This window comes from Phyllobates terribilis, unplaced genomic scaffold, assembly GCF_046119375.1.
Source record: "Phyllobates terribilis strain yellow unplaced genomic scaffold, ASM4611937v1 Scaffold_7__3_contigs__length_470593459, whole genome shotgun sequence".
Classification (NCBI taxonomy): Eukaryota; Metazoa; Chordata; class Amphibia; order Anura; family Dendrobatidae; genus Phyllobates; species Phyllobates terribilis.
In genome coordinates this window covers 217,660,304-217,686,160 of record NW_027362767.1, presented here as the reverse complement: position 1 = coordinate 217,686,160, position 25,857 = coordinate 217,660,304, and the positions used below count along the sequence as shown (strand labels likewise).

The following is a 25,857-nucleotide window of genomic DNA, read 5'->3' as shown; positions in this document are numbered from 1 at the left end:
ATAATTAGCGGATGCCATGTCGCGTTTGGATAGCTCCTGATGTGCCTAAACAATGGAAACTCCCCACAAGTGACACTATTTTGGAAACTAGACCCCTGAGGGAAGTTATCTAGATGTGTGGTGAGCACCTTGATCCCTCAGGTGCTTCACAGAAGTTTATAATGTTGAGCCGTGAAAATAAAAAAAAAACATATTTTTCCCACAAAAATGTTTTTTAGCCCCAAATTTTGCATTTTCACAAGGGTAACAGGAGAAAATGGACCCCAAAATTTGTTGTGCAATTTCTCCTGAGTATGCAGATATCCCATATGTGGGTGAAATCTACTTTTGAGGCACAGTGCAAAGCTCAGAAGGGAAGAAGCGCTATATTGGAGTTCATATTTTGCTGGACTGGTTTGAGGGTGCCATGTCACATTGGTAGAGCCCCTGAGGTGCCATATCAGCCAAACCTGCTATAAGTTACATTTTACAAACTACACCTCTCAATGAATTTGTCTAGGGGTGCAGTGATCAAATTGGCACCACAAGTGTGACACAGCATTTTATACCATTGGGCAGTGAAGAGAAAATATTTTTTAGCACCAAAATTTTGTTTTAGCCCCAGATTTTACATTTTCACACTGGGAAATGGGTAAAAATGGCACCAAAATTTGTCCCACATTTTCTACTAAATGTAGAAATACTCCATATGTGTCTGTACAGTACTGCTTAGCCATATGGCGAGACTCGGGAGGAACGGAGCGCTTTTTGCCTCCTGGAGCACAGATTTTCCTAGAATAATTTGCAGACTCCATATACAGAGCCCTTAAGTGCTAGAAGAGCAGAACCCCCTCTTAATTGACCCCATTTAGGAAATTATAACCCTTTGTGAATTTATCTACTGGTATAGTGATGATTTTGACTCCATGGGTGTTTTCCATAAACAAGCAGCAGTGGATGTTGCTGAGCGAAAACTGCAAACTGCCCTTGTAGTGACCAGTACGTTGTGCCCAGCTCGTGCTTCCCATGCACCCATAATTTAGGAGGGCTCTCATCGCTACAGAAATGCCAAACATGTGGACATTAACTGCGGTTTAGGCACACTGTGGAGCTCAGAAAGGAAGGGTGCATTTTGATTTTGGAGCGCAGAATTCGCTAGATTTATTGTGGAGGGCGAGGAGCCATTTCGTTTTTCCAGAGCCTTGCATCGCGTTGTGTTGATGGAACCACATAGGGAGCCCACTCCCTGTGCGATGCCCCGCAATGTCGCTGACACTATTGACAGCGACATCACAGGGGTTAAACGCACGCGATCGGTGCTAGCACTGATCGTGGGCGTTGCTACGGGTGTCAGTTCTCGCATGAGCCCGCGCGATCACGGCGCCGTATCCTTTGCGGGAATGCAGCTGCCACAGTGCAGTATATATACGGCGCATGTTGGGAAGGTGTTAAAAGATTAGTCGTCATTTAATTTTTATTTCATAAATAAATAATATACATGAAAATAAGAAACTTTGTAATATATCTTATCAGAGAGATTTGCTTCTTTCTCCTCCTGGACAGATCAGTCATTTTCAAACTTCTCAATTCTCAGGTAAAATCTGTATTCAGTGAAGACAGATTTTTACAATATTGAAATAGGAGATGGCAGTTACTACTGATAAGATTGTATATAGGCGGGAGCGGAAAGAGGAGGGAGGAGCTTGGTTCTAGCACCTCCCTCTCCATAGAAGTAGTAACTGCCATCTCCTATTTCAATACTGTAAAAATCTGTCTTCTTAGAATTGAGAATTTTGGGCATGACTGGTCAGTCCAGGAGGAGAAAAAAGCAGATTTCTCTGATAAGATATTTTATAAAGTTTCTTATTTTCATGTGCACTATTGATTTATGAAATAGAAATTAAAACGACGGTTACTCTATAAGTAAAAAAATATTTACATACACATGTTTGGTATCTGCGTACTTGTACAGACCTGGAGAATCATATTACCGGGTCAGTTTTACCATAATAGTGAACATGGTAAATAAATAAAAAAAAGAAGCTTATTTTTTGCAATTTTAACACACTTGGAATTTTTTTTACCACTTTAGAGTGCATCGCATGATAAAAGGAATGGTGTCATTCAAAAGTACAACTTGTCCCGCAAGAAATAATCCCTCATATGGCTATGTGGATGTAAAAATAAAAAAAGTTATGGCTCATGAAGAAGGGGAGGAAAAAAAAAACAAAACGAAAAAAAAAAAATCCCAGAAATTTGCCCGGTCATGAAGGGGTTAAAAAAAAAGTGCTCTGTGTAACTTTTTTTTATGCCGTAAAATCAATGATAATTTCCTCATGGTGTGAACTAAGCCTTAAAAGGGTATTTCCACTGGAAGAAGTTATCACCTATCCATGGATGGATGATCGCATCTAGATCTGTTGGGGTCTAACCGCTGGGATGCCCCCATCCAGAACAGGGCACTTTTATCCCTGATAAAATGAAGCGGCAGTGCCTTAGCTCGACCATGGGACTACTGGAGCGTTGTATTCAGCATTTTCTGACAGTCCCATAGAGAATGAATTGAGCGTCGCTCTGGTGATTTGTGGGGGTCCCAGCGATTGGATTCCCGCAGCACATATCAAAGTTATTAAAGGGACAGTTCATACATGTTACGTATCTCCGATTATTATTACGTGGAGAAACATAGAGGCAGATTTACAGGGAAAAATGTATTTCTTGCCCATAGCAACCAATCACAGAACAGCTCTTATTTTTCAAGAGCAGAATACAGGATGAAAGCTGAGCTGTGATTGGTTGCTATGGGCAACAGAGCAGATTGTCTTTTACACAGTTTCATAAATCTGACGCTGCGGATTTTCTCTGTCCCACTTGTGGTGCGTGTTTCAAATTCACAACAGGTCAATTTCTCTTGTGGATACGCTGAGTTTACTGTGCAGATTTTCCCCATAGATTTGTATTCGATGCAGAAAATCCGCATGTAAAAAAAAGTATCATAGAAACGTGCACCACTTCTGGTATTGGATTACATTTGTGAAATACTGATCAAAATACTGCCATGTGAACAAGGCTTTATAGGAAGCACTACGACCAGAGACACAATTAAGCTATGTTCACATGCAGCGTTTTTTTTGCTGCGTTTTTTTATGCAAATTAAAAGCTGCTTTTTACAGTACCAGCAAAAGCTCTGAGATTTCAGAAATCTCATGCTCACACTTGTTTTTTTTTTTTTTACTGAATTTGAGAACTGCAGCGTTTTTGAAATCGACAACATTTCAATTCTTTCTGCGTTTTTCAGCATTTTTTTTCTCATAAAAAGCAATGAGAAAATGAAAAACTGCTGCAAAACAGCAACAAATGTTTTTGCAGTTTTTTTATGCATTTTTGCAGCGTTTTTTCTTAGGAAAACTGACTTTATTAAACGTACTGTAGACAAAGCACACAGGTAATTCACACACAAAAAACCACTGCAAAAACAAGTAAAAAATGCAGTGAAAACACCACAAAAATGGGCATTCTGAACACAGAGTTTTTACTGACAAGAGAGTAGGGCTTGGCTGCAGCAAAAAACGCAGCATAAAACACTTCGTGTGAAGATAGCCCTAAAAGTAGAGTATGTCAGGAAGGAGCACAGAGAGTCTGGATGAGATTGGCATTGGGAGTCATTCATGCTTCACCCCCTATTTCTGCACAACCTGCAATCAGGTTGAGGGCAGTAACAAAATTTCTCAGCACAAAATGAACATATAGAAAACAGCTCAATGCTTTCAGTGTTCTAGTTTCAGAATAATATTAGAAAAAAACAGAAACTTGTTCAAATGAAAATTGGCACAAAGAAAGATTCAGCATGCATTTAGTCAAGCCCAGATGTATGAGTTCCTAAGCTCCTGGCAGAGCCATACAGTGGGTACGAAAAGTATTCAGACCCCTTTAAATTTTTCACTCTTTGTTTCATTGCAGCCATTTGATAAATTCTAAAAAGTTCATTTTTTCTCATTAAAGTACACTCTGCACCCCATCTTGAATGGAAAAAAAAACCAGAAATGTAGGAATTTTTGCAAATTTATTAAAAAAGAAAAACTGAAATATCACATGATCATAAGTATTCAGACCCTTTGCTGAGTATTGAGTAGAAACACCCTTTTGAGCTAGTACAGCCATGAGTCTTCTTGGGAATGATGCAACAAGTTTTTCACACCTGGATTTGGGGATCCTCTGCCATTCTTCCTTGCAGATCCTCTCCAGTCCCGTCATGTTGGATGGTGAACGTTGGTGGACAGCCATTTTCAGGTCTCTCCATAGATGCTCAATTGGGTTTAGGTCAGGGCTCTGGCTGGGCCAGTCAAGAATGGTCACAGAGTTGTTCTGAAGCCACTTCTTCGTTATTTTAGCTGTGTGCTTGGGGTCATTGTCTTGTTGGAAGATGAACCTTCGGCCAAGTCTGAGGTCCAGAGCACTCTGGAAGAGGTTTTCATCCAGGATATCTCTGTACTTGGCCGCATTCATGTTTCCTTCAGCTGCAATCAGTCATCCTGTCCCTGTAGCTGAAAAACACCCCCATAGCATGATGTTGCCACCACCATGTTTCACTGTTGGGATTGTATTGGGCAGGTGATGAGCAGTGCCTGGTTTTCTCCACACATATCGCTTAGAGTTATCACTAAAAAGTTCTATCTTTGTCTCATCAGACCAGAGAATCTTATTTCTCATAGTCTGGGAGTCCTTCATGTGTTTTTGAGCAAACACTATGAAGGCTTTCATATGTCTTGCACTGAGTAGAGGCTTCTGTTGGGCCACTCTGCCGTGAAGGCACAACTGGTGGAGGACTGCAGTGATAGTTGACTTTGTGGAACTTTCTCCCATCTCCCTACTGCATCTCTGGAGCTCAGCCACAGTGATCTTGGGGTTCTTCTTTATCTCTCTCACCAAAGCTCTTCTCCCATGATTGCTCAGTTTGGCTGGATAGTCAGGTCCCAAACTTCTTCCATTTAAGGATTATGGAGGCCACTGTGCTCTTAGGAACCTTGAGTAATGCAGAAATTCTTTTGTAACCATGGCCAGATCTGTGCCTTGCCACAATTCTGTCTCTGAGCTCCTTGGGCAGTTCCTTGGAGCTCATGATTATCATTTGGTCTGACATGCACTGTGAGCTGTGAGGTCTTATATAGACAGGTGTGTGCCTTTCCAAATCAAGTCCTATCAGTTTAATTAAACACAGCTGGACTCCAATGAAGGAGTAGAACCATCTCAAGGAGGATCGCAAGGAAATGGACAGCATGTGACTTAAATATGAGTGTCTGAGCAAAGAGTCTGAATACTTATGACCATGTGATATTTCTGTTTTTCTTTCTTAATAAATTTGCAAAAATTTCTACATTTCTGTTTTTTTCAGTCAAGATGGGGAGTAGAGTGTACACTAATGAGAAAAAAAATGAACTTTTTAGAATTTACCAAATGGCTGCAATGAAACAAAGAGTGAAAAATTTAAAGGGGTCTGAATACTTTCCGTACCCACTGTAACTAGACTCCTATGGGTCCCATGGCAAAATTTGGACCTTGGCCCCTTGCCCCTCCTCACTAGCATGTTGAATAGATACTTGGGCTCCTGTAACGTTACTAGATCCTATGAAAACATATGTGTTTGGCCACTGTTAAAAAAAATAAATACAAATAAAATATATAAATCACACAAAAAGTACAGCAAGAAGATCATTTTCTAAGCAATAATTCAAAATAGTAGACAGTTACCAAATAACAAATATCATCTCCATATTGTTACTGAACAAAGTTCACTATACCAAGACATGACAGGAATAAATACCGCCACACGATGACCATATATTTTCACCACATAGTGTCTGAATGTCACCACCATCCTGTTGAAATCAAAGGTGAATTGCATCCTAAATGTCTATTTAATTTAATAATTTAACAACTTTTTTAATGTATTTCTATTAAATATTCCCTCTGTACTCTAACTTCTTATCTGTTTTTTTTTTCTCTTTTTACTTCCGATGAAATTTTGTTTGAGTATTCCAGCATGCACTGGGGATTCTCAAATGGGATGTCATCAGGGGGCTGGTGCCATGAGTGACATTCCTTTCTAGGCTGTGCTCTACTGAGCATGCGATGGTTGTCAATTCTGACACATGCTCAGTATGTGCTCCCTGCTCATTGTGCTATATTCCTTTGCATTCACAGTGGCAGTGCGCTTCCTTGCCAGGTTTAATGAGAAGTGATGAGTTGGCAAGAGAGCGCACTGTCAGGGAGCACTGAAAAGGAAAGAACATGGAACGCAAGGAGAACAGAAACCAGTATAGCCCACAAAACAGATGTCACTGATGACGTCTCGTTTCAGGACGGTGACATCCATTTCAGCCCCCTGATGAAGTCCCGATTCAGGGTGGTAACATCCATTTCAGCCCCTGTTTGAATCCCATTTTGAAATATATTAGAAAAGTGGTTATATTGTTTAAAGTACATAGATATACATTTAGTATGAAATTCACCTTTTGTTTTGTATAATCCCTTTAACAAAATCTACTATATAAAGACCAATACAAGGGATAAACACAATATGGAAGATTCATTGAAGAGATGGCTGTGCAGTAAAATATTTTCCTTTATTTGGAGTTTAACCATTCTACATGTCCCAACGAATGGACACCCATCGATCAGCAACAAGCACTACTGTACGGACACTAGTGTGTGGCTGGAACTACACTTTGGGTACGTCTAGACCGGGAAAAAAATCACTAAATTGACCCAAAGTAATCTAATTTCTGTTAAAACCTTATCATGGGTCTTTGGGGATGCAGATCAAAGGAGAAAGGGTCTATGTAGGCTCCGTGTTCCTTCGCTGCCTCATTTCTGCCCTTGATGACTTGATGATGGGAGTAATTTTTGCCACTTTTAGGACTGACAAACATCATTACAGCTTGTCACAAACACAGAACTAGAACACGGTCATTGGGGTCACACTGACCACAAGAAGACCCCCACCTAACCCAATCATTGTGAAGCTGAAGAAAAGTCATCAATTATATAATTAGAGCAATCAGCAATTATTCAGGTTTAGTTTTGAATTCTCTCTATTTAGTGTCTTAGCTGAACGTGTTTCATTTGACATATTTTGCTTTTTAATATACATTTCATGCCTGAAAATATATATTGTAAGAAAATAAATAAAACGATGAAAATCGATAAAATTGAAATGAAATCAACGGAAATACATGACGCAGTAAGGAAAATGATAAATGACAAAAGATAATCAGTAAAAATGATAAAAGGAAATAAAACTATATAAAATAAAAACAAACAAATAATTTAAAGAAAACTAAGAAATACACCATAAAACAATAAAAATAAAAAAATCTGAATTATTTATTTACAGACTGAATAGGACTGAACAATAATCACTAAAAATAAAAAATAGAGTGAATTAATCGTGCAGGGATATTTAGATATCAAATTCAAGCTTTTATGTATCATCATGGCTGATATGAACAGATTTAAGTTAATAAGTTGCGGGTGGAATGAATACAGTTAATAGCCCATCAGTAACTGCAGATGGAACTGAAGGAATACAGGGTGCGCCAACCCTAATTCCCATTCTTAAATTGTCAATATCAACGCCACCTGCAACCACTCATACACTGCCCTGCTGGTAACCCACATTAATGACAATTAGGCCATTTTACTTTTTCATTTTGTATTGAATGCAGTTAGATCATTAGAATGGCATGATATTATAAATGGGGAATATATTCTGGAAGAAGAAGCTCCAATACTAAAATTGTAAACCCGTCAAACATTATATACATATGCAAAAAACTTTTTGAACATACCCAAAATAAATCAATTGTAGAAGGCTCCATTAGACACTATAATACAGAAGTATTCTGCCTTAGATTCCATGTACTTGGAAGAGAATACATCTGTAACACAAAGCCATATAATGCTCCTATGTGGAGGCACACAAATTGATATGTGTCACGCAAGGTGTAGAAAAGACTAAGTGAAACACAAAGAGAAGGGGGAAGGGAGCCCAGACTCTAGGGAAAGGGGGAGTGGAGACCTCCTAGGCTGATCTGATTTCACCCTATCTCCCGTGACAGTCCCTATATTGGTTTCTCATCAATCACCGAACAGGAACCTAGGCCCTGTATTTACCTAGTTCTTGGCCCTGGATAGGGAAGGGGGTGAGCACTAGTCAGTCCCCACTAACAACTAAAGACAACAAGGGAGACAAACACGGGGAAAGTAACTTAGCTTTAGCCAACTTCAGAGAGATAACTCCAAATGTCCTTCTAGCACCACAGAGGAAGTTAGCAGTCTGAGAACTCCAAGCATTCACAAGGAAACGTGTGAGTTTCACCAGCCCTTAGAGCAGAAGAGAGGTAGCTGCTGGGTCCTAATGTGAAACAGATTTAGGAAGGTGTCTGTAATGCTAAATGACGAGATCTTCTGCAACCAACTGCAGGGCGACTGTCTGTCACATCTGAAACACCCGTGACAATATGGCTGCAGAGAACGGGGTCATGGGTTCTCCATTTAGGCTCCATATATACAACAAAACAAAATATATATTTTATGTAGCTGTATACTGTTCTTAGCCAACTTTACAATTATTTCAGAAGAAAGATGTCCTTATGCCAATGGTGTTAGCATGGCGCTATGTGATATGGCATTTACTTTTCTATGAGCAACCATTTTAGACTTCAGTTAATGGGTGTTATCCATGTGATTGTTCAGTACACATCCTCTCTCCTTAAGAACGGCAAAGAGAAGTAAACTGTCTCTAATAGACATCAACTTTTTACATCTGCTTGATGAAAGATGAACTAATGATAGCACATTGCTATGGGTTCCTCTCTGTGTTGCATTTACAGCCAATCCACAAAGTTTTCCTGAACAGTAGATGTGAACGAATCCGAACTTTAAAGTTCGGGGTCCTACTGGAGCTGAACTCCGGACACGGACTTCTCCTGGAAGCCCATTTTAATGTTCGGAGTTCTGGAGAAGTTCGGGAGGAGAGAGACAGAGAAAGAGAGCTCCAAAGTCTGGGTCCCCATTGATTTAAATGGGTTTTGAGTTGTGGTTGAAGTTCTCGTATCCAAACCAAACTTTGGACTAAGTTCGGTCAGATTCAGAATTCGAACTTCCCCGGGTCCACTCTTCCCTACTGAACAGCGATTCTTCTCATGTATGTAGAAATATGGCACCTGGGTATATACTGATGCACTGATATGAATGTCTACATTAGGCAGCGGATTTTGGAAAAGGTGAAATGTGTAGCCTTCAAGAGGCTTTCCCACTTTAGACATGTATGGCATATTCACAGGATCCTTCGACAGGTAACTTCTGGGACCGTCACCCATTGAGAGAATGGGCATCTACATTCCATGAAAGGCTCATGAAGCCCTCGACGAAAAAGTGTCCACAAGTCACAGGTCACAAGTTTCTTTGCATCCAAGTTTCTGGGAGTTATGGCAAGATCTAAGCAACCCTGAATGCAGATAGATGCCCTCACACACGTCCAGCGCTGCTGACAGTCTGGAAACAGAATAATTCCAGATTCTGACTTCTGCAGGAAGAGGATGAGTGCGAGGAAATGAAAATAGGAATCATCTATGTTTGCATTATTATTTCTCTTATTATTATCATCACTACTACTACCAGCAGGAGTATAATAATATAGCAATAGATAAATAGTAATAGCATAGTTTAGCAGTAGTCTAGTTATATAGTAGCAGTAGTATAATAGTATAGTGCAGTAGTTGTAAGCATAGTAATACAATGGTATAGTAGTGATACCACCACCTTTACTACTGGAGATTCTTCTTCCAGAATATATTCCCTATTCATAGTATCATGTACTAGTAGTTAAAGCTGTAGTAGTGTCAGTAGAAGTAGTATAGTAATGTAGTTGTCGTTTAGTAATACATTTGTAGTGGTGTGTTAATATATACCATATATATAGAGAGAGATAGAGATATCATGCCAGGCCAGCTAATCAAAGAATATCAGGAGATGCCATTGGGAAGAAGCAGTAATTCCCAGGGTTTCCCTCTGACGGACGCAGATTACTGACCAGGCTGCTGCACCGCCTCCTGGGAATAGATCTGCACCATAATAGTGGTAATATATAGTAATTGTGGTATATAAGTACCATGCCACTATAACTATAGAAGCAGAATACTTATGTAATAGTAATAATATAGTATAGTAGACGTATAGTAGTAGTAAGAATAGTAATACAATAGTAGTGGTAGAATAGTACAGTAGTAGTAGAAGTGTTAGTAGTAGTATAGTAGCAGTGGTATGATGTTCTATTAGTAGTATAGTTGTATATTAGTAGTATAGTAATATAGGTGTAGTTTTATAATAACAGTAAGTATAACAATTTGATAGTAGTATAGCAGTGGTATAGAACTACAGTAGTAGTATAATAGTAGTGTATTACCGTAGTAAGTATAGTAATATAGTAGTAGTGTAGTACTGATGGTATGGTAGTAATATAATATAGTAATAGTGACGCGCACCTGGGCCTGAGTCGCGCAGCGTTGCGCACGCGGGAGCCTACCCGGAGCCGGATCTGATAGGGGTAGTAGTCTCGTGGCGGTGACCCAGTCCGTGCCCAGGGAGTCAAGCTGAGTGGCAGAGTTTAGCAGAAGATGGTACGGTGTTCGACTACGCCACCCGTTGAATGCAGCTATGAGGCCGCCGCTGCAGGGCAGACAGCTGAGGCCGGTGGTACGATTGTGCAGCGTAGATGGTATAACCCCCAACGGGAGGGGTATGGCCTCAGGGCAGCCGACGTATTTGAAGGGGGTAGCAGGAACCACTCAGAGACGGTGCGGTGTAGTTTTGGTCTTTACTGGTGACAAGGTAGACCCTCCCGGAGTACTGGCTAGCGATCGGGGCCTGGTCAGTCCGTGAGCTGATGGGATCTCCCCTGGCCAGGCGGAGTTGTAGGCCTCCCCAACTAATCGTACTCTTCTGGCTACCTTGCTAGAGGCTGATAAAAGTAGCCCACGTCCCTGAGTGTACCGTGTGGTGCTCACCCGTATGGCCGGTGACTCGGGGCCTTCTGGTAGCTTCCGCTCCACGTCGCGGTGCTGGTCCCTTGCGTGTGACCGTGCCTTCGGGTTTCTTGGCCAGAGGACCTGAAATCCCCTGCCGGGCGGTTTCTGCTGCTGGGTAAGGATTAATCCCTACAGCCTCGGACTCCGGGTCCGGTAAGAACTCTTCAATCAGGGCGAGCTCTACAGCTTCCAGCCCCTGACTCCTTTTAGCACTGCTCCCACTGAGCTCCTGATCTTTCTTTCCTATAGCTGCTCCTCTCCAGACCAGGCTATGTCTCTGTCTGGGACTCTTCTTCTTCTCTTTCTCCCTAACCCTGCCTCAGCCCCAGTTTTATATAGGGGAAGTCCTTCCCCTCCCAGGACTGGGCAGGAGGTGTGGCATGCATAGGATTCCTGACCAGGAGACCTCCCACCTGCTCACAGACGTAATATTGCTATTACTGTGGAAACCAGACCCCTGGGGTGCCACATTCCCCCCTAGTGAAATTTAGTACTCCGAGACTAAACATATATTTGTAAAACATAACAAGTAAAAACAGAAACAGTACAATAAAGAAAAACACATTAGGATGGTCACGGCATGTCCGCAACCGGGTGCAGTCTTTGAAGAAAACAAAGGTGTCCATTTCACCAAGAGACCGGGAGCCGTAACCAGGTAGGGGTCTGTCCTACCCCGAGTCCTTAACAGTCCTAGTCCTTTCCTGGGTTACGCTCCAACATATGTACAAAGGATTCCGGATAATCCAAAAACGACATCTATAAAATAACTAAAAATACACAATTATTTACAAGTAACAGAAAACAGATAAATACAAATAAACAGTCTAAACACCTAGATCCTCCAACGTACGGGCAACTGGCCTCTAGTGGCTCTAGTGGACCTACGGAGCTGACTGACTGGTCCTGAGCTACGGGTGGTAGGAGCTGTCAAAACTAAACTGGGCAGCTGTCTACGGGCTCTTTGGCTCACTAGGGGTACGGCAGGCTCACTATAAGCAGAGGGTTGATCCTCCTGGTCTGCTTGTGTGGGGTCTTCTGCCTCCTGGATCGGCTGCTCTTCCAGCTCTACCTGTTTCTCCGTAGGTACTTGAGATGCTGGTTGGAGGAAGGTGAGGACGGGTACCACAACAGCGCCATTGACTTGAGTCCAAGACCGAGGGAAGTCTCCGAGCACAGTACTGACCATATCTTCCCTTTCCTCTGCGGGTCGAAGGTCTTCCTGTTCTTCTTCAGGGTTCCGTAGCTGTTCGGGACACTTCTTCAGGTGATCTCGGGATACAATGGCTGTGGTTTCTCCTCCATCCTTACTGATTGTGCAGACTTTCGGGTTCTCATGGCTTGAGGGCAGTACGGTGTACGGGTCCTTCTCCCACTGGTCGTCCAACTTGTGGAGCCGTCTCTTCCTCTTCAAGACCTGCTCTCCAGGTACCAGGGGAACAGCGGGAGCATACTGGTTGTAAGTCTTCTCCTGTCTTTCTCTAGCTTGACAGAGACTTCGCTCCACGCTCTCCTGTACTTTCCGGTACTGCTGCTGCCTCTCTGTGTCCCAGTCTGCTTCTGGTGAAGTGTCCTCGGGTGTCAGGACTCCCATATCCAGGTCAACAGGCAGCTTACCAGGTCTTGCTCTCATTAGGTAAGCCGGGGTACAGTTGGTAGAACCTACAGGGATGTGGTTGTATAGGTCCACCAGATCAGGCAGTTTCTCAGGCCACAGACTGCGTTCTTCCAGGGGCAATGTTTTCAAAAGGTCTATCACCACCTGGTTCATTTTCTCACAGAGTCCATTGGTTTGTGGATGATAGGGTGTTGTTCTTATCTTCCGGCAGCCATACAGAGTGCAGAACTCCTGGAAGACCTCCGCTTCAAAGGCAGGTCCCTAGTCCGTCAGCACCTGCTCTGGGTATCCGTGTGGACGGCAGAAGTGCTGCTGGAAGGCTCTAGCTGCTGTTTGAGCCGTTAAGTCCTTGACGGGGACGACAACCAAGAACCGGGAGAAGTGATCCACGATGGTTAACGCATAGACGTAGCCACTTCTGCTGGGGGTCAGTTTTACATGATCCAAGGCTACCAGTTCCAACGGCTGCTTGGTGACGATGGACTGCAGGGGAGTCTTCTGGCTAGCACGGTCCTTCCTTCTTAGGTTGCATGGGCCACAGTCTCTGCACCACCTCTCGATGGTTCCTCTCATGCCTACCCAATGGAACCGCCCGCGCAGCAGGAACTCCAGCTTCTTCCATCCGAAGTGCCCAGCTCCGTTGTGGTATGCCTCCAGTACCATAGCCGCGTCTCTTCTTGGCACCACTACTTGCCAGATCAGTTCATGCGTCCGGGAGTTAACCATTCTGCGGCACAACTTCCCCTTGTAAAGGAACAGTCGACTCTTCTCAACCCACAGTTGCTTGGCCTCCTCCGGAGCGTCTGGGTCAAGGCGGGCATCTGGCTGAGTCAGCATCTCCTTCACCAGTCGGACGGCGGGGTCACTGTCTTGCGTTTCCGCCCAGTTGTAATGAGGTAAGGGGTTGAACGTAGCAGATTGCTTACCCCTTACACGGTGGGAATACTGGATAGTCCCATGACGGTGGAAAGCAGGGAGTTCAACTTCTTCCAGTTCCTCTGGATCTTCCCCTACGTCCGGTAGGTTTGGCATTCTGGACAAGGCATCCGCGTTGGTATTGGAGCGTCCTGCCCGGTATTTGATCGTGAACTCATAGTTGGACAGGCGGGCCATCCATCTCTGCTCCAGGGCACCGAGTCTTGCAGTGTCCAGATGTGTCAACGGGTTGTTATCCGTGTACACAGTGAACCGGGAAGAGGCGAGGTAGTGCCTAAAGCGTTCGGTGACTGCCCACACCACTGCCAGGAACTCTAGCTTAAATGAGCTGTAATTCTCAGGGTTTCTTTCGGTGGGTCGCAGTTTTCGGCTGGCGTAAGCAATTACCCGTTCTTTCCCCTGCTGGATCTGGGACAGTACGGCTCCTAGCCCGATGTTACTTGCGTCGGTGTAGAGGATAAAGGGCTGGCTGTAATCAGGGTACGCCAGGATTTCATCCCCCGTGAGGGCCATCTTCAGCTGGAGGAAGGACTCTTCTTCCAGCTTCTCCCATCTGAAGGGTGGCTTCTGGTTCTTGGCCGTCCTGTACTGGCCTATCAGGAGGTCCTGCATAGGAGCTGCCTTTTTGGTGAAACCGGGAATGAATCTTCGGTAGTAGCCTACCAACCCGAGGAACTGCCGCACTTCCTTTACACTGGAGGGGCTTGGCCATTCCTTAATTGCGGTAATCTTATCAGGGTCGGGAGCCACTCCGTCAGCACTCACCACGTGTCCCAGGTACTGCACCTTTGGTTTCAGGAGGTGACACTTGGAGGGTTTCACCTTTAGGCCGTAGTTTGCCAGGGCTTCGAACACTTCTGCCAGGTGTTTCAGGTGGTCCTCGTAGGTCTTGGAGTAGACGATGACATCGTCCAGGTATAACAGGACCGTCTCGAAGTTTCGGTGTCCCAGACAGCATTCCATCAATCGTTGGAAGGTTCCTGGTGCGCTGCAGAGTCCGAACGGCATGCAGGTAAACTCGCTAAGTCCCATCGGGGTGGTGAATGCGGTCTTCTCCCGGTCCGCCTCTGCTACAGGAACCTGCCAGTACCCGCTAGTGAGATCCAAAGTGGAGAAGAAGTTAGCAGATTTTAAAGCAGCCAAAGACTCCTCTATCCTTGGTAAGGGGTACGCATCTTTGTGTGTGATACGGTTGATTTTCCTGTAGTCTACACACATTCTCATAGTGTTGTCCTTCTTTTTAACCAAGACTAGTGGAGCTGCCCAGGGGCTACAGCTATCCCTGATTACTCCAGCCTCCTTCATGTCTCTAAGCATCCCCTTGGCGTGTTGGTAGTGTGCAGGGGGTACGGGTCGGTATCTCTCCTTTATGGGAGGATGGTCTCCCATGGGGATGTGGTGTTCTACCCCCTTTACTCGCCCGAAGTCTAACGGGTGTTTACTAAACACTCTCTCGTACTCTTGAACCACCCGATAGACTCCCTGTTTCTGGTGTGAGGGAGTGGAGTCAGTACCCAAATGTAGTTGCTGACACCAGTCCCCCATTTGTTGCTTAGAGCCGTTACCTTCCTCTGGTTGAGATGGAGGCAAGGGTTCCACGGCCTGTACAGAATTCTGGTTTATGGTATACAATTTGGCTAGCGTGGCATACCGGGGCAGGTATACTTCCCTCTTCCCGATATTTATTATGCGAACGGGCACCCTCCCATGGCGTACATCAACCACCCCCCGTGCTGTCAAAATGGTGGGCCTACTGTCTGAGTAGACGGGTTCTACCATTGCTTGGTAGTCTCTACCTCTTAGACCAATAGCTGCCCGGCACCAAATCATCATTTCACTTTTCGGGGGCATGGCAATAGGGAAAGGGTCACACATTCTCACGCTTCCTATCTCACCACCGGAGAGTTCCACCTGTTGCCGTCGCATCAGTGCCCGGATCTCTTTTTGGAGCACTCGCTGCTGGCCGGAGCTGGCGTTCTTGGCAACCTGCTGTAAAATGAAAATCACCTCTGCAAGACAATTTTCAATCACATTAGTTCCTAGAGTTATCTTTGGGTGACTCTCGCGCTTGTCAATGTCTACAATGATCAGTCCCTGTGCTGCCAGTTCGACTCTACCGATTTTAATGGTCATCTCTTTAAATCCGATCTGTGGCACGGGCTGACCATTGCTGGCAATGATACTCAAGTCGTCGTCAGGGTAGCGGGTTATATCCGAGTCATTCCAGTACTGCTTGAAGAGCACGTACGGGATGGTGGTGACCTGTGACCCGGTGTCAAGTAGGGCACTCATAGGAATGCCATCCAGTACCACAGGCAAGACTGGACGTCCTCCCACGTATTTGTCACGCCAGTTCGATGGGCCTGGTGATCTTATTCCTAGGGGTTGGCCCTCTACCCCAGGTTGTGCCAGTTTAAAGGACAGTACCTTGCCATATGTCCGGGTTGATTGCAGCGGCGGCAGATGGGTTGTCCGTCCTCGTTGTATCGGTCGCTGTGTCTTCCTCTGGCCGGTGGGGTCCTCCTTGGTCGACGCCACGGGATGTCCTCCGGTCCGGATGCCAGCTGGATCTTCCCTGGAGCAGAAACCTGTAAAGACTGCACAGTTCGGGTTAGCGCAGCAACGCTTTTAGCTAGCTCTTGGACCTGATGGTGCAGGTCTGGAGCCGGGTCATTGTTCAAAGCCTGCGCATCAGCTCCCACAGGCCCTGTCGACAAGGGCGCCGCCTCCTGGTGGTAAGCGGTAGGAGGGCGCCTGTGGGTCACCACGCCACCCGTTGCCGGTTCTCGGAGCACCCGGATGGCTCTGTCCTTGAACTGTGCAAAGTCCAGATGAGGATCCTGTAAGGCCATTGCCCGCAACTGGGTTCGGTGGGCATTGCAATATAGTCCCTCTATAAATTGTTCGGTCAACAGCCTGTCCTCGTTTCCCACGCCGTCAGGGTCGGTCTGCTTAATGGCTCTCAGGGCCTCTTGTAGGTTTAGTGCATAGTCCCTTATATTCTCATGTGCTCGCTGTTTGCACCCGTAGAATCTAAGCTTAATCTCGGCTGAGGTGCGGGTATCAAAGGTGTCCTTCAGCCGGGTTAATATCCCTGCGACAGTCCTCCTCCCAGGTGGCCAGGACTTTACCTCCCTTTGGGCTGCCCCGGTTAGTTGGGCCACCAGGATGCTCACTTTTTGCTCTTCTGTGAGGGGGTACACCTGGGAGAGGCTATCCAGCTTTTCTCTAAAGTCATTCAGGGTATGTGACTCCCCTGAGTACTGGGGTAGCCAGGCTGCCCCCGGGATATAGAGCATGGTGAAAGGCATGACCGCAGCAGCGGCGGCGCTGGCGGTGGCTGTTGCAGTGAAGCTCTCCTCCGTATCCGACATCCTCCTCCCCCCTAGTGGACTGTGGCCTACCTTGCGATGATCCTCTTCCGTAGGCCGCGGCTCCGCAGTGGATCGTCAGGGTTGAGGACCTTCCGTCGCGCTCCCGTGACGTCGGCGTCTGCTGGGCTTCTTCCAGGACCTTACGCAACGTCCTGACGTGAGGCGGGGCTTCAGTTCTCGCGCGCTTTCAGAGTCCACGCCCCTCTTCTTCCCGAGCGGCGTCTTCAAGATGGCGTCCAACGGCGGGAAAACTCCACGGATGGCGGGAAGAAGGCAGAAGATGGCGCCGGATGGCGGGAAAACTTCACGGATGGCGGGAAGAAGGCAGAAGATGGCGCCGGATGGCGGGAATCTTCACCACAGGTAAGTTTAACAGTCTTCTTTCAGGCACGCAGTACCCGGTGGTTGCGGGCACGTAATCCTGCCGACTACGCCAAAGTTGACGCGCCCCTGGGCCTGAGTCGCGCAGCGTTGCGCACGCGGGAGCCTACCCGGAGCCGGATCTGATAGGGGTAGTAGTCTCGTGGCGGTGACCCGGTCCGTGCCCAGGGAGTCAAGCTGAGTAGCAGAGTTTAGCAGAAGATGGTACGGTGTTCGACTACGCCACCCCTTGAATGCGGCTATGAGGCCGCCGCTGCAGGGCAGACCGCTGAGGCCGGTGGTACGATGGTGCAGCGTAGATGGTATAACCCCCAACGGGAGGGGTATGGCCTCAGGGCAGCCGACGTATTTGAAGGGGGTATCAGGAACCACTCAGAGACGGTGCGGTGTAGTTTTGGTCTTTACTGGTGACAAGGTAGACCCTCCCGGAGTACTGGCTAGCGATCGGGGCCTGGTCAGTCCGTGAGCTGATGGGATCTCCCCTGGCCAGGCGGAGTTGTAGGCCTCCCCAACTAATCGTACTCTTCTGGCTACCTTGCTAGAGGCTGATAAAAGTAGCCCACGTCCCTGAGTGTACCGTGTGGTGCTCACCCGTATGGCCGGTGACTCGGGGCCTTCTGGTAGCTTCTGCTCCACGTCGCGGTGCTGGTCCCTTGCGTGTGACCGTGCCTTCGGGTTTCTTGGCCAGAGGACCTGAAATCCCCTGCCGGGCGGTTTCTGCTGCTGGGTAAGGATTAATCCCCACAGCCTCGGACTCCGGGTCCGGTAAGAACTCTTCAATCAGGGCGAGCTCTACAGCTTCCAGCCCCTGACTCCTTTTAGCACTGCTCCCACTGAGCTCCTGATCTTTCTTTCCTATAGCTGCTCCTCTCCAGACCAGGCTATGTCTCTGTCTGGGACTCTTCTTCTTCTCTTTCTCCCTAACCCTGCCTCAGCCCCAGTTTTATATAGGGGAAGTCCTTCCCCTCCCAGGACTGGGCAGGAGGTGTGGCATGCATAGGATTCCTGACCAGGAGACCTCCCACCTGCTCACAGACGTAATATTGCTATTACTGTGGAAACCAGACCCCTGGGGTGCCACAATAGTATAGTAATATAGTTGTAGTGGTATAGCAGTATAGTAGAGCAGTAGTATAATAATATACTTAAGTTGTAGTAGTATAGTAGTAGTAAAAGATAAGAATCCAGTGGAATGTAGTATAGTAATATAGTAGCAGGATAGTAATATGGTAATAGTAGTATAGTATTAGTATAGTATAGTAACACAGAAGTAGTGGTATAGTAGTGTAGTAATATAGAGGTAGTATGGTGGTGATGGTATAATAATATAGCTATATAGTAGCAATATTGTAAAAAGAGCTGTAGTGGTGTAGTAATGCAGTAGTGGTGTAGTAGTATAGTAATATAGTAGAAGTGGTATAGTAGTATTGTAATATAATGGTAGTATAGCAGTGGTGGAATAGTAGTATAGTTATGTAGTAGCAGTATGGTAGCAGAGTAGTACTGGTGTAGTAGTATAGTAATATAGTAGTTGCATAGTGGTGGTTTAGTAGTATAGTTATATAGTAGCAGTATAGTAATATAGTTGTAGCGATAGGATAGTATATTAGCAGTAAGTATAATAATACAGTAGTGGTATAGTGCAGTAGTAGTAATTATAGTAATATGGTAGTAGTGTAATAGTGATGGTATAGTAGTATAATCTATTAGTAGTATCTAATATATACTTACCTTGTAATGTCTTCACATCCTGTTCCGTCCAGATGTGTCCAGATCCCAGAATTCCAAGCGGCGAAAGTTCCTCGACCGCCATATTGAGACACCCAAGTGATGGGTGTCTCAATATGGAAACCGCTGGTAATACCAGCCTCTTGTGCGGTACCACCAGCAGAACACCATCACGAACACGCCGCCGCCAGTATCAGCCGAATGATTCACTGACCGCCGCCATCTTTGTACAGGAGGAGCGCATGCGCAGTTTTAATGTGACCGCCGCTATCAGCCTGCACAAAGATGGCAGCGGTCTGATTTACTGCGCGGGGAGACAGCTCACACGAGAGAACACATGAGGGAATAAGACAGCACAGGGGTGGAGAGAGAGAGCAGACAAGGGGGAGAGCACATGGGGTAGACAGGTAAAAGAAGAGATCACATGAGAGGAGAAGACAGCAGATGGGGGAGAGAGACAGAGCACAGGGGGGAGAGAGACAGAGCACAGGAGGGAGACAGCTCAAACGAGAGAACACATGAGGGGAGAAGACAGCACATGAAGGAGAGAAACAGCAGACAAGGAGGAGAGCTCATGGGGTAGACTGGTCAAAGAAGAGATCACGTGAGAGGAGAAGACAGCAGATGGGGGAGAGAGACAGAGCACAGGGGGGAGAGAGACAGAGCACAGAGGGGAGACAGCTCAAACGGGACAGCACATGAAGGGAGAACACAGTACATGAAGGAGAGAGACAGCAGACAAGGGGGAGAGCACATGGGGCAGACAGGTCAAAGAAGAAATCACATGAAAGGAGAAGACAGCACATGGGGGAAAGAGACAGAGCACAGGGGGGAGAGAGACAGAGCACAGGAGGGAGACAGCTCAAACGAGAGAACACATGAGGGGAGAAGACAGCACAGGGGTGGAGAGAGAGAGCAGACAAGGGGGAGAGCACATGGGGTAGACAGGTCAAAGAAGAGAGCACATGAGAGGAGAAGACAGCACATGGGGGAAAGAGAAAGCGCACAGAGGGAGAGAGACAGAGCACAGGGAGGAGACAGCTCAAACGAGAGAACACATGAGGGGAGAAGACAGCACATGAAGGAGAGAGACAGCAGACAAGGGGGAGAGCTCATGGGGTAGACTGGTCAAAGAAGAGATCACGTGAGAGGAGAAGACAGCAGATGGGGGAGAGTGACAGAGCACAGGGGGGAGAGAGACAGAGCACAGGAGGGAGACAGCTCAAACGGGACAGCACATGAAGGGAGAACACAGCACATGAAGGAGAGAGACAGCAGACAAGGGGGAGAGCTCATGGGGTAGACAGGTCAAAGAGATCACATAAGAGGAGAAGACAGCACATGGGGGAAAGAGACAGAGCACAGGGGGGAGAGAGACAGAGCACAGGAGGGAGACAGCTCAAACGAGAGAACACATGAGGGGAGAAGACAGCACAGGGGTGGAGAGAGAGAGCAGACAAGGGGGAGAGCACATGAGGTAGACAGGTCAAAGAAGAGAGCACATGAGAGGAGAAGACAGCACATGGGGGAAAGAGAAAGCGCACAGAGGGAGAGAGACAGAGCACAGGGAGGAGACAGCTCAAACGAGAGAACACATGAGGGGAGAAGACAGCACATGAAGGAGAGAGACAGCAGACAAGGGGGAGAGCTCATGGGGTAGACAGGTCAAAGAAGAGATCACATAAGAGGAGAAGACAGCAGATGGGGGAGAGAGACAGAGCACAGGGGGGAGAGAAACTGAGCACAGGGGGGAGACAGCTCAAACGGGACAGCACATGAAGGGAGATCACAGTACATGAAGGAGAGAGACAGCAGACAAGGGGGAGAGCTCATGGGGTAGACTGGTCAAAGAAGAGATCACGTGAGAGGAGAAGACAGCAGATGGGGGAGAGTGACAGAGCACAGGGGGGAGAGAGACAGAGCACAGGAGGGAGACAGCTCAAACGGGACAGCACATGAAGGGAGAACACAGTACATGAAGGAGAGAGACAGCAGACAAGGGGGAGAGCTCATGGGGTAGACAGGTCAAAGAAGAGATCACATGAGAGGAGAAGACAGCACATGGGGGAAAGAGACAGAGCACAGGGGGGAGAGAGACAGAGCACAGGAGGGAGACAGCTCAAACGAGAGAACACATGAGGGGAGAAGACAGCACAGGGGTGGAGAGAGAGAGCAGACAAGGGGGAGAGCACATGAGGTAGACAGGTCAAAGAAGAGAGCACATGAGAGGAGAAGACAGCACATGGGGGAAAGAGAAAGCGCACAGAGGGAGAGAGACAGAGCACAGGGAGGAGACAGCTCAAACGAGAGAACACATGAGGGGAGAAGACAGCACATGAAGGAGAGAAACAGCAGACAAGGGGGAGAGCTCATGGGGTAGACTGGTCAAAGAAGAGAGCACAGACGGGAGAAGTCAGCACATGGGGGAAAGAGACAGAGCACAGGGGGGAGAGAGACAGAGCACAGGAGGGAGACAGCTCAAACGAGAAAACACATGAGGGGAGAAGACAGCACATGAAGGAGAGAAACAGCAGACAAGGGGGAGAGCTCATGGGGTAGACTGGTCAAAGAAGAGATCACATGAAAGGAGAAGACAGCACATGGGGGAAAGAGAAAGCGCACAGAGGGAGAGAGACAGAGCACAGGGAGGAGACAGCTCAAACGAGAGAACACATGAGGGGAGAAGACAGCACATGAAGGAGAGAGACAGCAGACAAGGGGGAGAGCTCATGGGGTAGACAGGTCAAAGAAGAGATCACATAAGAGGAGAAGACAGCAGATGGGGGAGAGAGACAGAGCACAGGGGGGAGAGAAACTGAGCACAGGGGGGAGACAGCTCAAACGGGACAGCACATGAAGGGAGATCACAGTACATGAAGGAGAGAGACAGCAGACAAGGGGGAGAGCTCATGGGGTAGACTGGTCAAAGAAGAGATCACGTGAGAGGAGAAGACAGCAGATGGGGGAGAGTGACAGAGCACAGGGGGGAGAGAGACAGAGCACAGGAGGGAGACAGCTCAAACGGGACAGCACATGAAGGGAGAACACAGTACATGAAGGAGAGAGACAGCAGACAAGGGGGAGAGCTCATGGGGTAGACAGGTCAAAGAAGAGATCACATGAGAGGAGAAGACAGCACATGGGGGAAAGAGACAGAGCACAGGGGGGAGAGAGACAGAGCACAGGAGGGAGACAGCTCAAACGAGAGAACACATGAGGGGAGAAGACAGCACAGGGGTGGAGAGAGAGAGCAGACAAGGGGGAGAGCACATGAGGTAGACAGGTCAAAGAAGAGAGCACATGAGAGGAGAAGACAGCACATGGGGGAAAGAGAAAGCGCACAGAGGGAGAGAGACAGAGCACAGGGAGGAGACAGCTCAAACGAGAGAACACATGAGGGGAGAAGACAGCACATGAAGGAGAGAAACAGCAGACAAGGGGGAGAGCTCATGGGGTAGACTGGTCAAAGAAGAGAGCACAGACGGGAGAAGTCAGCACATGGGGGAAAGAGACAGAGCACAGGGGGGAGAGAGACAGAGCACAGGAGGGAGACAGCTCAAACGAGAAAACACATGAGGGGAGAAGACAGCACATGAAGGAGAGAAACAGCAGACAAGGGGGAGAGCTCATGGGGTAGACTGGTCAAAGAAGAGATCACATGAAAGGAGAAGACAGCACATGGGGGAAAGAGAAAGCGCACAGAGGGAGAGAGACAGAGCACAGGGAGGAGACAGCTCAAACGAGAGAACACATGAGGGGAGAAGACAGCACATGAAGGAGAGAGACAGCAGACAAGGGGGAGAGCTCATGGGGTAGACAGGTCAAAGAAGAGATCACATAAGAGGAGAAGACAGCAGATGGGGGAGAGAGACAGAGCACAGGGGGGAGAGAAACTGAGCACAGGGGGGAGACAGCTCAAACGGGACAGCACATGAAGGGAGATCACAGTACATGAAGGAGAGAGACAGCAGACAAGGGGGAGAGCTCATGGGGTAGACTGGTCAAAGAAGAGATCACGTGAGAGGAGAAGACAGCAGATGGGGGAGAGTGACAGAGCACAGGGGGGAGAGAGACAGAGCACAGGAGGGAGACAGCTCAAACGGGACAGCACATGAAGGGAGAACACAGTACATGAAGGAGAGAGACAGCAGACAAGGGGGAGAGCTCATGGGGTAGACAGGTCAAAGAAGAGATCACATGAGAGGAGAAGACAGCACATGGGGGAAAGAGACAGAGCACAGGGGGGAGAGAGACAGAGCACAGGAGGGAGACAGCTCAAACGAGAGAACACATGAGGGGAGAAGACAGCACAGGGGTGGAGAGAGAGAGCAGACAAGGGGGAGAGCACATGAGGTAGACAGGTCAAAGAAGAGAGCACATGAGAGGAGAAGACAGCACATGGGGGAAAGAGAAAGCGCACAGAGGGAGAGAGACAGAGCACAGGGAGGAGACAGCTCAAACGAGAGAACACATGAGGGGAGAAGACAGCACATGAAGGAGAGAAACAGCAGACAAGGGGGAGAGCTCATGGGGTAGACTGGTCAAAGAAGAGAGCACAGACGGGAGAAGTCAGCACATGGGGGAAAGAGACAGAGCACAGGGGGGAGAGAGACAGAGCACAGGAGGGAGACAGCTCAAACGAGAAAACACATGAGGGGAGAAGACAGCACATGAAGGAGAGAAACAGCAGACAAGGGGGAGAGCTCATGGGGTAGACTGGTCAAAGAAGAGAGCACAGACGGGAGAAGTCAGCACATGGGGGAAAGAGAGAGTGGATAGGAGGGTGAGCACATGGGGGGGGGAGAGATTCTCAACACTGCAAAGCCTGCCCCCATCGTGACATTACTGCCCTCCCGATGCCATAGCATCGGGCCTCCATCTAGTATAATATAATTGTGGTATAGTAGTATAGTATAGCAATATTATAATAATATACTGTAGTAGTATGGTAGTAGTATATTATAGTAATATGTTAGTAATGTAATTATGGTTTAGTAATAGTATAGTGATATAGTAGAAGTGGTATAATAGTATAGTAATTCTAGTAGTAGTATAGCAGTGGTGGAATAACAGTATAGTTATATAGTAGCAGTATGGTAACAGAGTTGTAGTGGTGTAGTAGTATAGTAATACGGTAGTAGTATAGTAATATAGTAGTAGTATAGCAGGGGTTTAGTAGTATACTTATATAGTAGCAGTATAGTAATATAGTTGTAGTGATATAATAGTATACTAGTAGTAAGTATAATAATACACTAGTAGTAGAATAGTGATGGTATAGTAGTATAACATAGTAGCAGTATAGTAACATAATTGTATGTAGTGGTGGAGTAGTATAGCAATATTATAATAATATGCTGTAGTAGTATGGTAGTAATGTAATAGTGGTGTAGTAGTAGTATAGTGATATAGTAGTATAGCGATATAGTAGTATAACATACACGGCTCCACTATGTGGGGCGTTTAGCATTGACTCTGGGTGGATTTTCTTGCGGGGACGACAGCGTTAGATAATGATCTGCTCTGATTTCACGGTGATCGCTATATCGTCATACAAATTATTTTAACTACATTGGACCTTGTCAGGTTTTACACAGTAACGTTTCATTTTATTGTGTCCGAATAATGAGGGATTATGGAAGAAATAGAAATGTGCATTGAAATGAAATGATCACTCCCAATCCCTGGCCTTATACTGAGCCGCTCAGTCATCCTGATGAACCTTTTAGTTTTAAGCAGAATGGACACAATTCTCCGAACACCAAAGAGAATAAATGTTTCACTTGGGACCGATCCGCAGGACATATGCCCGAGATGTATCACGCTGTGCGCCCAAACATCTGTATCCTGCATTAACTCCCATTGCTGTATGGTATATACCTCATGTGCATACAATGTACAGCTGTACTGATTAGTAATACTCAGTCACACATTTCAGAACAGCAAAGGTTAATTATACAGGACAAATTTACTCCAAAATGACCCTCTTGTTGCATATATTTGGCCACTGATTCTTCAAGGGAACAGTAGATCCATTTGCTGAATGTTCAGTTTTATAGTATTGTGAACCTAATGTGACAAATGTAACTACAATATACTAAGTGCCCGCGTTTCTATCCTTAATACTTTTCCATTTTCCATGGACTTCTTTTTCTAGTCATCATAAATCAATCCTAAAAAAATTATAATATTAATCAAAAAATGTCCAAAATGTACGCAAAATTACAATCTACAAAATATGATTTACTAAAGTTAGAACATTTCACAAAGAACGTGAACATCCAATTAGATTGGGAATGAATAATGTATCATTTAGACATATATTTTGGCCTAATGTAGAAAATATCAGTACATTCCCTTTTATGTAGGGTTCATAATAAATATAAGTTGGACCAAAGAAACAAAGTTCTTTGCATTTAGAAAAAGTTTTTTAAAACATTTTTATTTTTAAGAGAAGAGACACTTTACTGATATTGATAATAGTCAGTATTGATCATGTATGGATACGTTCTCTCATCATCGCCCTCCTTGTGTCCCCCGGAGAAATGATCGGTGCAATATCATATTAACAGGAGAACGTCACTATTATCTAATATCTGGAGAAGAAACCAAACATCTTACATAAATCCCGGTCCGTTATTTAACAATCCAGAATATACAATATATGTTTTATAAAGTCTGCTGGGCTTACGTAATTACACATAATATAAGAAGAGAATTAGGAAATGATAGTAATATTCATGGGTGTAATCAGCAT

At 46.2% G+C, this 25,857-nt stretch overlaps 1 protein-coding gene across 3 annotated transcripts in view; it reads right to left on the bottom strand.

The window, feature by feature from the left end:
* LHX6 (LIM homeobox 6) overlaps positions 1-25,857 on the bottom strand; it is a 178,955-nt gene that overhangs the window by 140,362 nt on the left and 12,736 nt on the right. The gene's annotated exons all lie outside the window — the stretch shown is intronic.